This window comes from Halichoerus grypus, chromosome 10 (assembly GCF_964656455.1).
Source record: "Halichoerus grypus chromosome 10, mHalGry1.hap1.1, whole genome shotgun sequence".
NCBI lineage: Eukaryota > Metazoa > Chordata > Mammalia > Carnivora > Phocidae > Halichoerus > Halichoerus grypus.
In genome coordinates, this window is record NC_135721.1 from 91,126,742 (window position 1) to 91,142,467 (window position 15,726).

Sequence of the window (15,726 nt, forward strand, 5' to 3'; positions counted from 1 at the left end):
GAACCCATAGCCCAGGGCCACCCTAAGCAGGGCTCTGCCAGGTCAGATTTCAGCCATGTGTGCTGAGATCACACTCCTGGGCTGATTTTCACTGGTCAAGTTCTTTAGAGACTAAATAAATAATGATTTATGTCTACTTCTTTCCACAAGAGACTGCAGGTGCCTGCAGGTGACAAAGACAAAGTGTATGGGTGTATATGTAACTATTGGAGAAATACCCATCAGAACCAAGGTCAAGCCAGTCAGAATCAGAAGTGAAATAAGACTGAAAACAACACCTTCAGATTGGTGGTTTCTAAAGGGTTTTACGGGTTTGCACCCTGCCTGTTTTCCAGGGTCCCATTTTAAAATCAGTCCTTGCGTAGAGCTTCCCGTAAGGGATGTAGAATTGAAACCATAAACAGTGGGCTTGCATCTTATTCTGAAGATTTTGGAATTAATAAGGAATGTTACCCTTCGTTCACCATCATTCTGTAGACGAGTGGATACCTCAGAACCCCAATAGGAAAGATCGAGTCCTAAACAAAAGAGAACTGAACACACACCCTGCCCCCTGTGCTGCCCTTATATTAGCCATTCACTGCAGGGGGGTGAGGCCCTCTCACGGCGCTGGTAGTGCTGGGGCCATGTACCCTCTGCCACATGCAGAGCAGCATGGATGAAGTCCTGTGACCTGCTGCCCTGAACGCAGAAGGTGAAATGACAAAGGGAACAATTCCAGATGGCCCCGAGTCCCGGCACTCCAGGAACCGCTGCTGCGCCCAGCAAAGGTGGAGCCCAGCACAATGCTGGGAAGGGGTGGGATGGGGGCCCATCCTGCGTGCCTCCTCCAGGTGACTAGCTGGGCCCCAACAAGATTGTGTGCCTTGTCTCATCTCGTGTTCACCATTATGAAAGAAGATGCACAATTGCTAAGAAAGTCATTCAAAATAGTCCACAGGACATGGAGGAAGTAGGGCCTCTTCACCACTGTCTTCTATTTCAATTCTCTGAACACTTGTCAATTGCAATTGGACCACCTGGAACACAGCCTTCCACTTCGGACCTAAGTAGAGATACTGTAACACCTATTTGCCAAATAGCCAATCATGTATGAGACAGTAAGTGTAAACTCTGCCAGCACCAATCATTCTTTCAAAACAAGTTATGAAACCTTGTGGGGTTTGCCTCCAAAAACCCTTACTCGCAGCTCCAAGTTTGGAGCACACTTTGGATTTCAGTGGCCTCTGTGTCTCCTCGATTACAATCTTTAAGACCCCAAATAAGCACTGTGGTTGCTAGACAGTCTCTTCCTGATGGACACCATACTTAGCAAAAGGGGTTGGGGTCAGAGAGGCAAAGCACTGCCTCCAGGCCTTGAGAGGCGCGGTATGAGCCTGGGGCTCATCCCTGCAAGGGTGCACGGGCTTGGGGATGTGTTGGTGGGGGGCAGTGGGTCCCTGGCAGAGCAGACCGTGCACAGAAGTGGTATCCTGGGGCTAAGGCCTCCCTGCAGGGTCTTTCCTACCTCAGTGAAAAATCTTGGGTTTACACAAACAACCCGCATGCAGGCATCACAACGAAATGCTGATTTCCTGTAAAGCCATCCCTTTGTGGACACACTTCCAATTCTCTTTTCCTTGTGGAAGTGGGGGGGGGGGGAGAGCTGTACACACAGCTTGGCTCATCTGAAGCTCTCCACACCTCCCACCACTGGGCCTTGTGTCCCACAGCCCACACCACAGGCGTTCAGGTTGGTGCCACCCTGGGTGCTCCAAGGCAATGGCGGGCCTACGGATGTCATAACCCTGAGGCTCTGTGTGAAGTGGGGGGATGAAGAAGGCCCTGTGACCTGAAGTCATGTAGACCAGTGTGTGTAGGGGTGGAATCACAGCTCCTGCAACTTTTATCTGCATGATTTTATTTTTATGTTTATTTATTTTAAATATAAGTATAATTTATGTAAAATTACATAAATAGCTTTAGTATTGTGCTTAGCTCTGAGTAAACACTCACTAGGTTTTGATATTTTTTCATTTGATTACATATTGTGGTGCTTTAAACATGGCCCCCATAATCTTTGACACTCCTTGCATTTAGAGGTAGGGTCCGTGAGCTGCATCTTGACTCCGTGTTGGGGAACATCATCGAAAAGGTGTGCCAGGATTAACCTGTGGGCTGGACCTGGGCACTTGGAGGCTCCTCACCCCCTCCCCTGCCCTGGGAATGTGGGTTCCGCTGGCCTTTTCTGCTCCCTGAGACTGCTCCAAGGACGTAGCCTGGAGATAGTGATGTGGTGCGGAGACCATCTGGATGGTGTATGTGACCGACCTAAGTTAGGGCCTCTTCTATAAACTCTTAAGATTTGGCAGATGGGTGAGGGGTCCATTCAACTTGCAGCCACCTAAGAGAAGCCTCATATGTGAGTTCCCTTTGCTTATGAAAACTGCCATCTCTCAACCTGGAGGGAGCTGTTCTTTCTCAGCTTCTCCCTGCCCTCTGAGTGCAGGGGCTGTCTCAGATTACACCAGGGAAGCTCCCAAGAGGGTTGTGAGCCACCACTCTAGGTGTGTTTGTGCAGGCTTCAAGTGAAGAGGACAGAGGAAGTGAACTTGTACCTCCAAGGCAGGGTCACAGAAGATCCCAGGGCTTCTGCCAGCATTCCTGGACACTTGCCCTGTGGGACGCCAGCATCCCTGTAAGGAGCCTGACTCCCCAGTACCTTCGTGCTGGAGATGCCCCCTGCAGCTACCTGCTTGCACGCCCCAGCTGAGCTGCTGGCCAAGTGAATGGGTCGCCAGGGACATCCAGCCCGACTGAGCTCTCAGGTGACTGCAACCCTGCCTGTCATCTGACTGCTTGCACGCCCCAGCTGAGCTGCTGGCCAAGTGAATGGGTCGCCAGGGACATCCAGCCCGACTGAGCTCTCAGGTGACTGCAACCCTGCCTGTCATCTGACTGCAATCACAGGAGAGCCCCCGAGCAAGAACTGCTCACCTGTTTGCTTCCCAAATCCCGGGTCCACAAAGCCGTGAGCAGAGAAAATGGTTGTTGTACCACACCTCCCAGTGTTCAGGTGATTTATCACACAGCAGTAGTGTCTGGGAAATACCAATGCGTGTGTGTGCGTGCGCTCGTGCGTGCATTGTGTGTGTGCGTGTGTGTACACACGCATGTTGAATGGGGTGAAGCCCAGGCACCTGGAGCCAGATGCCCTGGGTGGGAAGAATGCCACTGGCTGTGTGACCTGCACGAGCTCCTTCCTCTCTCTGAGCCTCACTTGTTAGCAGCAAGGGGACGGTAGGAGTCCCCTCCTCATGGAGTTATGGAAATTAATGTGTTCATATCTGTAAAGCACTTTGAACAGTTCAGTTTGTCACATAAAAACATACTTTTATTCCAGTCAGAATATTGATAGCTTTTAATTTTATTTGGTATAAGAGTTCAATTTCATTTTTCAAATGATATTATTAGCTTTGCTTTTTTTTTTTTTTTTCTGTGAGGTTTCCAAGAACTTCAAAAGGCCACCGTCTGTATAGTGAATTCCTATAACATCCTGTCAGTGTCTATATTTCTGTCTTAAAACCAGCTGGGTTTATTTTTCTGTGCCAACTACTCCCTTTAAAATATAATGTTTTAATATCACTTAGGTAAGAACCACTCCCGTTATTCTTTTCTAAATTTCATTTCTGAATGTTGTATTTATTCTCCTTGATGAAATTATTTTTTTTCCAGCTCAAAAAGTAGAACTACTGTGTTTTGAACTAGAACTATATTGAATGTATATTCTGGTTAGGGGGGAAAAAAGACAACATTTAATACTTGAGCTTTTCATTTTAGTATGTCATATATTTTGCAATGTATTTATGCTTTTATTATGTCCTCCAGTAGTATAAAGTAATTGTATCTTGGTGGCTCATAATTTATAGATCCTTAGAGGTCTGGGTTTTTATGGTCCATCACTGCTACCAGATGCAGAAGGACAGGAGTGAACTTGGACAAGGTGACAAGACCCTTTAGAAGATGCAGGCAGAGAAGGCCAACCCTGTCCCAAGCCTACAGACCCAAGCCAGAGAGACAGGCACTGGGAGACAATAGTAAAATTACCCATTCCTTTTCATTATGCTCTATTGTGCTAACAAATACACATAAAACTGAGCAGCAGTGCCTCACCTGAGAGCCAAAATAAGGAGATTTTTCAGACCACCTTACATCTGCTCCCTCACCCTTGGCACTGGGGCTCCCAGTGGGTCCCCTCAGGATCACAGTACCTGAAGTTTATTTAGCCCAGGGTCAGATACACTCAGGGGTCATTTGGATGTCAGCCCGGGTGTCCAGCACCTTGAGACCAGATAAGGGGCATACATAGTCTCAGGTGTGACTGCACATGCAATCACCTGGGGAGCTTTAAAAAATACTGATGCCTGGTGCCACTCAGAGAAATTCTGAGTTAATTGATCCAGGCATATGGCCTGGGCACTAGGATTTTGTAATATTACCCAAGGAATCACTGAACTATATAACCCAATTTGATTGCCTGACAAAGTACAGTTGCTTCTAAAACACCTGCAAATGGCAGCAGGTAGAGGGTTCTCTGAGTCACACCTGCATCTAAATATGCTTTTGATGCCAAGTATCTCCCCAGATGTACAGCCCAGCCCCCTCCTCGATTCCCAGTAAATAAAACACAACCAAACAAAACTAAATGAAAATGCCCTTCACCCAAAGCATATGTTAGGTCAGTGAACTTTTGTGCAGATTTCAGGCAGCTCAGCAGGTTTCCTCTACCCCAGCACTGGCATCCCTGATTTGGCAATGCCCTTGGCCTCACTTCCAGAGGTGGTTGTCATTTGCCCTTCACCCCACTGAGTCACTGACCTTATTTGTCTCACTGGTTCCTCTTTCCCTTAGCATTTTCTATTTGTCCACCCATCCCTTGCCTCCAGATCCCTCAGCACGTTCAAGCCCTCCCTCTGTAGGGTAGAACAGTTCAGCTCTTTCCAGATTTTCCCACAGCCATGAAGGTATTCAGAAAATATAGGGCTTCCTGGTGAACAGGATCCAACATTTTGGTGAGGTACTTTTAATCATGAAGAGCAATATTTATTTTTCTTTTACCCAAATCCAGGCCCCTGAGGAATAAACTAAGAAAAATGTCCACCCTTCCTGAATGACTATTAGCTGATACATGGTGCTGAGGACTATTTACCCCACAGGCTGTGTACATTCCTCACTGGTCACACTGTCCACGTGAAGGCAACATCATCAAATAGTCCCTGAGGTTGGTGCTGACTCACAAACCAATGGCGGCCTGGCCTTCTTATGATAGTAAAGAGAAGGCCATCCAGGTGGTGATGCATCCTCCTTCCCTCTCCCTCCATCAGTTTCCAGGGAAGTTGACATTACCCTTTGGGCCATGACTTGGAGAATGTGATCTTGGCTAAAGCAGTCAGAGCAGCCTTAGTGACTGGCTTAAAGATGGCATGTGACCCAAGTCTGGCCACCTGTGGATCATGAGACTTCATGGTGGAATTTTCTTTCAACTATTTGAATAGCAGACTCTCTCTTTTTGCTGGGCATGAAGATGAGAAGACAGGAGGTCCAGAGCAGCTGTTTGAAAATAAAGTCAAATTACAGGTGGCATCAGAACTGAGTCAAGAGACAGAAAACATGAGTCCCTGCCTCTAGCAGTGCCAGATGTCAGCCCTTCCTCTAGACATCTTAGTTATGTGAAACAGTCGTCCCCCTTCTTTGGGCCTGTCAGGTTGGGTTTTCCAGCTGCAGCAGCTCAAAGGCCAGAAACCAAAAAAAAAAAAAAAAAATACCTGGGCCTCCCCCGTGACACCCTCCTAGGTGTCCATCATCAAAACTTTGGCCAAGAAATCAGTGTCTCATTTGCAATTAACTGAAAAACTATCCTCAAAGGAGGGCCCTCCAAATGGACCACTCCCAGGGTTGATGGGACTCTAGTTAAAGAGATTCTCCAGTGAAGCCTTACAAGTTATTTCTTTAAATGGCCAAAGGGGAACTAATGTTAAAATTAAGGGAAAACCTTGCCAAATTCTGGTAGATAGCAGGGCTACACTCCTTACTTTAAACCCACTTGCTCCAGAGCCTACAGATGGCCTTCTGGGAAAACTGGCAGAAGCCAGCCAAGGGTAAGAATTCCTACCAGAGTCAACTCTCCTGGATGTCTGCCTCGAGTATCTAGTCCAGAGAGGAAAGCAAAATTTCATGTTGTCCTTTTATTTCCAAGTTCAGATTCTTGTGAATATGGTTTGTATGTGTCCATTGGTTATTAATTGTTTTCTTTCTCAGGGACAGCTATTACCTTCTTGTTTGTTTTGTTTTGTGTCCTGAGAATTTGGCTTGTCCACCATCAGGTTGGAGGCCCCCAAAATATGGCCAGACAGAAATGTGAGCTGCACTCCATTTGCAGCTAGGGTCCTGCCAACTGTTGCCAACTCTCAGGGAAATTACGTAAGTCTTTCTTCCTTTTGGCTATACTTGGGCTCTAAATCTTGGGAAGGTGGTATCTTTTGCACCCTGTTGGGGGACATCTCTTATAACCATGGGGTTGTTCAATACTGGCAGGAATATTTACTGTTTGTCCCAGATGAAACCTGGCAAGATATTTGAAAGGATTTTTTTGAAGTAGTTCTGTGGTCAGAAGTTGGCCAGATTGGAAGCTAAGATAGAAAATTTCTTTTCAGCCCTCTTCCCTAGGCTAAATGAAACTAGGTACCCAGAGGGAAAGACAAGCATTCCAAAGACAAATGGCTCTAAATATAGAACACAGGAATTTTTTGATCCTCATTTTTGTTGAAGACTGTCTCCCTGATATAAAAAAGCAAATTGATATAAAAAAGCCAGTGGATGACTGGCTCAGCCCCTGATAGCATTCAGGTTGCAAACCAAGTGTCTGAGGAATTAAAATAATTATCCTATATTACAAATTGAGTTTTTACAAGAGCAGAAATGAGGAAAGGGCCCATTCACCTAAGCAATTCAAAGTCCACCCATCCTTTTTAAGAATCACAAAGCTCCCTATTCATCTCAAAAGGCTTGTAGGCGTTGTAAAATATCTGGACTTAGGAAACAAAAATCCTCCTGTAGGAACTTGCATTATTTTCCTGTGCCTTTCAGATGTAAATTTTCTACCCAGTCTTCTCTACGAATGTTCTACATTTTTGAAATGCTTACTTCAGGTAGGTAAGTTTTATCAGAGGGGAAATAAAGGCTAGTATAGGCAACTATATTTTTAAATCTTTGGCACAAATATTACTGAAAAGCTTAAGCTATCTGAGCAGGTAGCCTTAAATTATTCCATCTGCCAGAAACATAGTTTGGATCCAACTGTACTTGTATAAACTAGTGAGATTTGCACTATGGTACCTGTTCCATGGCTAAAATTTTAAAACAAAAGTTCTAAGATCTCTGTATCTGTCTATATGTTTATGTATACATGTTATAGATGTGTGGGGTTTTTTGTACCTCCAGATGGCATTGTCAAATTTAATTTGTAAAGAGTTCTATTTAATTGGCTTAGAGAAAAGTAAGTGCTCTCTAAATTAAGTATACTCTCTCTATAGAAATATATTCTCAGAAATACAGAAACTAACAAAAATGTTTTTCAAGTTCATGTGGTCTAGGATAATCTTCAGTAAATAGAAGTTAGTTTAAGTTCATTGGTTTAATTAAAACAGCTATGTCTTCAGAATTACCAGCATTAAATATAATGTGGACATATAACTTTTGTCCTACCTAGGTTTCCAGAAGTCAAATAAGCTCATGTTGTGTCTGCTAACAAAATTTGTTAGCAAGAAAGATAGCTTAAGATGATGGTTAACTGTTTAGTATCTCATGAATTTTTTTTTATAAAAAAAGCTATGCATGATTTAGAACAGGTAAATTAGATATAAGTAAGATATAAGTTTGTAAATGAATTTTTCAACTATGTTTATGCTATGTCTACTTAAAAATAGTTTATAAAATATTTTTGATACCTTGAAATCTTAAAGTTTTATTAAGTGAAGTTAAATGGTGGATATTCATCAAATATCTAGATATCTTCCAAGTCAGATAAAATCCTAAAACTTTAAATATTAAACACAAGTTTATACTACTTTTGGCTTCTTACTACGAAAGGAAGTAAAGATATGTGGGTCTTCCAGTAAACATGTCTGGTGTCACACTGAAAAATGTACTATGGGTAAAAATACACTTTCAGAAATCATGAAGTGTATTTATAAATACTGATATAATGGACAGTTCACAATTGCTTACATATTTGTTTTCATTAGGAATTAAGAACTATAAGGATTAAGAATTCTAATCAATTAGAACTTTTTGGAAATAATAAGAGTGAAAAGAAGCAACTGTAGAGGTTGCTTTTAGGTAACAGGCTTGAGCAGTGGAAACCTGAGCAAGATAGAAGGGCCCACAGTGCCCCTGAGCTGACGCCAACAAGCTTAGTAAGCCATAGACCCCAACCAACCAATGAGCTACTTACAGCCAGGCACAGTTCCTAAGATTACCAAAAGGGAAGATTCCATATATCGCCCTCCCTCACTCTGACCTTTAACTATAGCCCCTCGCCACCACCTCCTGGCAGATGGTCTCTCCTTTGCTGCCATGCCCACTGCTCCCTGGCTCCCTGACAGTGTATTCAATAAATTTACACCTCTTTTGTTCTTCCTTGGGTGAATTCTTTCACTGCCCACGCTGCCAACCCCCACCCGCTCTGGACACCCCATAACAACTGTGTGTGAAAAGCAAATAAGTATGACTGTTTCTTCTAGAATAAGAAAAAGAGGGAAAAACATAAATGGATATAAAAGATGTGGCAGAAGGTTTGTGGAAAAGAAATCTTGGAAAAAGAAATTTATGTGTGGGCAAGATGGCTAAGATTGGAATGGATTTATTTTTTAAGGAATGTATCATAAGTACACCAAAGCATAATTGAAATTTTATTATCTCTATGTTAAAAGGACAGGGTTTATTTGGTGTTTTTTTTTTTTTTTTAAATATTATCAGTCTGTTCTTAATAAGAAATTGTAAAAAACAATTTTTTTCTTTATCCTTTAAGTAATCTGCCTAGAAAACAAAAAAATTTGTACCTTACCAAAATAATGTACTGTGCTTCATGTCTTTATCAGGTCCTTGATTACTTAAGAAAATCTAGTCTTCTCAATATTAAAAGACCTAAGCTTTTGTTGTTTTTATAGCTATGTAAATTTCTGTATTTGCCTTCAAAGTCTTTAATGTCACTTTGATTAAATGGATAACTAAGTATTGTTTCATAGTGACCTATGATCCTATCTGATCAAGTGTTGTTTTTTTTTTTTTTTTAGAGAGAATCTTTTTTTTTTTTTTTAAATATTTTATTTATTTATTTGAGAGAGACAGAGATAGTGAGAGAGAGCTCGAGCAGGAAGGAGGGGGAGAAGCAGGCTTCCCGCGGAGCAGAGAGCCCGATGCGGGGCTCAATCCCAGGACCCCGGGATCATGACCTGAGCCGAAGGCAGAGGCTTAACCATCTGAGCCACCCAGGCGCCCCTGATCAAGTGTTTTAAAACATTTTGATATTCTTGACAAACTTCTCAAAAACAAATTCTCTTGGGGGAGGTTCTTTTTTTAATTTAAATTCAATTAATTAAACATATAGTGTATTATTAGTTTCAGAGGTAGAGTTCAGTGATTCATCAATGATAACATCACATGCTCTCCTTAATGCCCATCACCTAATTACCCTATCCCCCCACCCCTCCCCTCCAGCAGCCCTCAGTTTGTTCCCTATGATTAAGAGTCTCTTATGTTCAACAATTCATCAGTTGCACTTAACACCCAGTGCTCATCGCATCTCATGCCCTCCTTAATGCCCATCACCCAGTTACCCCATCCCCCATCCACCTCCCCTCCAGCAACCCTCAGTTTGTTTCCTATGATTAAGAGTCTCTTATGGTTTGTCTCCCTCTCTGATTTCATCTTGTTTTATTTTTCCCAGGTTTGTTTCTTTTAGTAACCAGAATCATGCTGTATGTATTTTTCTTTGTTGTGCTTGTTGGAGATGTTCTCAGCCTAGCTCACTCCTTTAATCCATTATATATTCCACAGAATTAGTGTCACTGTTGCTTCATTCTGCTATGAGGCACAAACTTGAGCACAGGGGCTGGAATTTGAGGGGAAGAGTGTCAGTTTGAGTCCTTGTTGATCTGAGGTGAAGGTGTGTTGAGTTGGCATTGAGCAGGTAGCAGGCAGTGCATGATGACTTGGGCAGGAGGGTGGCTGGACTGTGAATTTGGGACCCAAAACAAAAACTTCTGTTTTTTCTGGGAAACTCTATCTCTCCTTCTATTCTGAATGAAAGCCTTGCTGAGTAGAGTATTCTTGGCTACAGATTTTTTTCCTTTTAGCACTTTGAATATATCATGCCACTCTCTTCTGGCCAGTAAAGTTTCTACTGAAAAATCCACTGATAGCCTTACTGGGTTTCCCTTGTATGTAACTGCTTTCCTTTCTCTTGCTGCTTTTAAAATTCTCTCTTTATCACTACTTTTGGCTATCTTGTATACTTTGTGATCTGGTGCAGACCTCTCTGGGTTGGTTTTGTTGGAAGCTCTCTTTGCCTCCTGGATCTGGATTTCTCTTTCCTTCCCCAGATTCAGGAAGTTTTCAGCTACTATTTTTTCAAATAAATCTTCTGCCCCCTTTTCTCGCTCTTCTCCTTCTGGGATCCCTATCATGTGAGTGTTATGCTTGACAGTGTCACTGAGTTCCCTGGGTCTATTCTCATTTTACATATTTTTTTCCCTGTCATGTGCTCAGCTTGATTATTTTCCATTACTCTGTCCTGATCAGGTTGCTGATCCATTCTTCTATTTTATTATATATTTGCTATTTATTCCAGGTGGTCTATTTTTATTTTCATTTAGTGAGTTCATTATCTCTAATTGGTTCTTTTTTGGGTCTCCTATCTCTTTGTGGAGGGTCTCTTAGAGGTCCTGCCCTCCTTTCTCAATTCTAGTGAGTATCTCTATAAGCATTACTTTAAATTTGCTATCAGACGTATTACTTATCTCCATTTTGTTTAGGTCCCTTGCTATGATTTTGTTCCGCTGTTTCATTTGGGACATATTCCTCTGTCTCCTCATTTTGTCTATTGCTGTGTCTGTTTCTATGTGTTAGGAAAGTCAGCTGTGTCTACCACACTTGAAAGTAGTGGCTTTATGAAGAAGAGGTCCTGTAGTGCCCCACAGTGCAATGTCTCCTTTTCATCAGAAAATGGTGCTCAGGGGTGTTCCCTATGTGTGTTGCTACAGGGGTGTCCTACCATTGTGGTAGAGCTGTGTTTGCCTTCAGTCCAGCCTACTATGGCTCTTTGCCTATTATGGGCAGAGTCCGGTGCCTGTGGTGTTAGTGGGCCAGTGTGGGGCTGCCTTGGGCTTTAGTTGACTAAGACCAGGTGTTTGCCAGAGATAAAGTAGCACCAGACTGCAGGGCACTTTCCCTGTGTTGTCCTCTGAGAAGTTTTTATTGGTGGGTGGGGCCTGCAGTCAGACCAGGTGCCTGCCCCCAGCCCACTGTCCCCAGCCCACTGACCCCCCAGGGGTCACAGTCAGACTGGTGTGTGGTTATCTTCCCTCTCCCTGGAGCAGGACTCACTTTGGAGTGGTGTTGGCCCTTGTCTGGACTGCTTGCATACTGTCAGGCTTGTGGCACTGCTTTGATGGGATCTTGCCAAGAATGCATCGGAGTGGGTGGATCCACTTTGCTGTGGCCTCTTGTCTATGTCGGGCTGCAGAGAGTCTGTTCTGCCAGTCTTCGGGTCATTTCCTGGGGTTATTTATGCCAATGTGGGTGTTCTCTAGGTGGCCATGTGGCAAGAGGTGAGCCCATGGTCCTCCTAATCTGTCATCTTCCAGGCAGCCTTTTTTATTTTAGAAAAAATAAATTCTAAATGAAGACTTTTTGGCCTCAAACTAACTATGGGATTTTCTAGAGAGGGTGCCTTGGAACATCTCAAAAGATTTGTTCTCTCTCCTTGTAAAAAGAGATTAAATCAATTAGACTTATTTCATATGTTAAATTGTCATTGAAAGTATTGTCAAATGAGAAGTGATGTTTAACCTTCTTAGGTTATATTTGTATATGTTTTAATATAAATGTTCCAGAAATTGTATAGAATTCCTAAAAATCTGTCATGGTATAATGTTATCAGTCATAATTCCAGTTATCATCTTAAAATGTTAAAAAAAATTTCCGTGTCAATTGCATTATAATTAACTCTCATGAGATCTTTAACCATAGCCATTTTAAAATCTTTTACAATTTACAGACAATTACTGTTTTACATTGATGTGTTTGCAAAAGTGAGATTCATTGAAATAGTCCTACCAAGTACTCTTGACTACTAACACTGCTGCCAAATTACAAGGTATCCAACATCCAGTCCATATTTCAAAACTGAAGAAGGATCCACCTCACATCTGGTCCTGCACAGATGCTGGAGAGCTCAAAATCAAATTGATGAGGAAGAGAAGTAGCCAGTATTGATGAAGGCTGCTTCAACCCAGAATGTTGGATCAAGGACAATTTTTTCCTTTCTTTTTCCCTCTCTGACCATCCTTTTCCTAATTCTTACACCATGAAGATCTTTTTCCACCTTTTCTTCTTGCTCTGGCCTGGAAAGATAATGCCATTATTTACATATCCCAGGCTATTACAAGGGTTGGCAGGGAAGGGTAATCCAACTACCAAATGATTGTTGGAAATGCCATGGTGGTTCTGTAGTTCTGCTTGTCACACACTTCTGATTCCCAATGCCTCAGCTTCACTGGGGCACTCAGCTCCCTCTCTATCATGTTAGCCTCCGTAACCCTGGGGGTCCATTTCTTACTCTAAGGGAAAGATCAGGGTCCATGACCAAAGCTATAGCTGCCTGGCTGTGGATTACCTCCTTGGAGAACAAGAAGGAATTTGTGCAATAATTAACAACACCTGCTGTATCTGGACAAACACTTCTGGGAAAGAGGAGACAAAGTTACATGAAATACATAAAGAGGACAACTAACTTAAAGAAGTATCCCCTTCTTTGGGATCATTTATTGACTTACTTAATTCTAGCTGATTTGGTTCATGGAGACCCTGGCTCAGGAGTGATCTCCAAAACAAGGGTATCATTTTATTGGTAATAATTACTATTTTCTCCCTAATACACTGCATTCCCTCAAAAGTTTTAAATGTATGTGGGCAGCCACTGACTGGGTAATAGATGGTCTCTGACCAACTGAAACAAAAGAAAACAGAACAATGTAACCAGCTTCAATAATACAAGCTTGACATCATCTCTTGTGAATATTACACCGAGACCCCAGAGGCAATGATAACTGAGAGTCACACTAAGGCCAATATTTTTCTAAGATTTTATTTATTTATTTATTTAAGAGAGAGAGAGAGAGAGAGCACCAGCAGGGGGAGGGGCAGAGGGAGAGAGAGAATCTCAAGCAGACTACCCACTGAGCACAGAGCCTGACATAGGGCTCTATCTCACAACCATGAGATCATAACCTGAGCCAAAATCAAGAGCTGGATGCTTAACCAGCTGAGCCACCCAAACACCCCTAAGGCCAATATTTTTTTATCAAAACTCTTGAATGGTCAAGAGGATGATTAAAAGTGGAGGGGAGCTGTTGAAATAAATTATTAGGTTCAAGATGGAGCCATTCCTGCTCAGGATGCCACACCAGCAAACCTAGTTTTCATGTTCCTGTAAAGTCTCCACCTGACAAGAAACACAAAGTATCCAGTCAACCAAACCCCAAACACCAATCCAGCTCTGGGCTTTATACTTATTTTCTTGTTCCTTGATCTTTCCAGATAAGGTCAGATATGCAACCACAGCCAATCATGCCCTATCTCCACGTTGCTGCTTCTAATGCTATACTAAATTTTCTCTTAACCAAATTTCCCCAAGAAGAGTGTGTTGTCACTTGGGTAGCACTGTATTCTCACAACCCATGGATTGTTTTTCCTTATATAAAGGACATCATACTTTTACAAAGTTGTTTTAGTTTTGTCATTTGACAATCCCATGAATAAAGAGAAAAGACAACTACAGAATGGGAGAGTACATTTGCAAATCATATAGCTAATATGGAATTTGTATCCAGAATATATGAAGAATTATTACAACTCAATAAGAAGACAACTAACCCATTTTTAAATGATTAAATAAAACTCAATTTTAAAAATTAAAAAGTAACCCAATTAAATTTTTAAAAAGTCAACCCAGTTTTAAAAATCCCAAAGGATTTGAATGGACATTTCTCCAAAAAAGATATGCAAATGACAAAGAAGTACTTGGAAAAAGTGCTCATCATTAGCCATTAGGGAAATGCAAGTCAAAATGAGATACTACTTCACACCCATTATATGGCTATAGTAAAAAAAAAAAAAAAAAAAAAATTAAAAACAAACAAACAAACACAAAAACAGACAAGAACAAATTAGAGCCTGGTATTGCTGGTAGAGATGTAAAATGGTGCAGCTGTTTTGGTAAATAATTTAGCAGTTCTTCAAAAGGTTAGGCATACAGTTACCACATCACCCAACAATTCTGCTCCGATATAGATACCCAATATAGGTGAAAACATGGCCATACAAAAACTTACATATGAATGTTTGTAGCAGTATTATTCATAATCTCAAAAAAAGAGAGAAAAAAACACATATGTTTGTCAACTGATGAATGAGTAAAGAAAATGAAATATATCTATATAATGGATAATGGTTGGGAAATACAAAAATTGAAGTACTGATACATGCTACAACATGGAAGAATCTTGAAAACATGGTATTCAATAAAGCCAGCAACAAAATACCACATATTGTGTGATTTCATTCATGTTAAATGGCTAGAAGGGGCAAATTTATAAAGACAAAATGTAGACTAGTGATTGCCTAGGGCTGGGGCAGCAGTTGGGGGGGGTGGGCAGCAAAGAGGTGGAAAGGGAGTAATGAAAATGTTCTCAAGTTAGATTGTGGAGATATTTGCACAATTTTGTGAATATACTAAAAACCACTGAATTATACACATTAAATGGTTGAATAGTGTGGTATGTGAATTATATCTGAATAAAGCTATTTAACAAAATCCATCCCAAAGCTCCATTTATCCAAGCCAAAAGTTTACCCTGTGTTCTCTTTCCCATTTCAAATAATTTCCGGCCACATTGTCCAATCAAGCCTCAACAAAATTAAGCAAGTACAATTAAACAATTGTACTCTAATTACAAGCCAACATAGAAATTTCCCACCACATCCCCACCGTCATTATCTCAGTCCCAGGAAAAATTAAAGTTCAAGACTAATCCCCCTTGCAAGTTGAACTCCTAAACTGTTAAAATCCAAAGGAATTAAAGCCCCAGGCAGAATTCTCTTGTTCTTGCGTGAGTTGAAAAATCTAAAAATTTTAAGTTAAGGTTTATAAACTGTCCTCCCCAAATTCTTATTCAGCTCAGACTCAGCCAGAATCTGAGCCACTGAGATTCCCAGGCTCAGTGCCTGGGTGAAGTCCAACTTCCTGCAGCAGCTGAAGCCTGATTCTCAGTATGATTGGGTGTAGGATTTTCAAAGCAGCAATTCCCAAAGTGTGGTTCTTGGATCAGCTGCAGCAGCAGTAACTGCAGCCAGATATTTGTTAGCAATGCAAATTCTTAGGGCCCACCCCAGCCCTGCTGAATCAGA

General features: G+C 41.8%; 1 long non-coding RNA gene across 1 annotated transcript; it reads left to right on the forward strand.

Annotated features, from left to right (window-relative positions):
* Window positions 1-6,235: 6,235 nt before the first annotated feature.
* Window positions 6,236-14,041, forward strand: LOC144379374 (uncharacterized). Its single transcript, XR_013442206.1, has 2 exons — window positions 6,236-6,459; window positions 12,416-14,041. It is a non-coding gene; the product is annotated as an uncharacterized LOC144379374 (long non-coding RNA).
* Window positions 14,042-15,726: the final 1,685 nt, after the last annotated feature.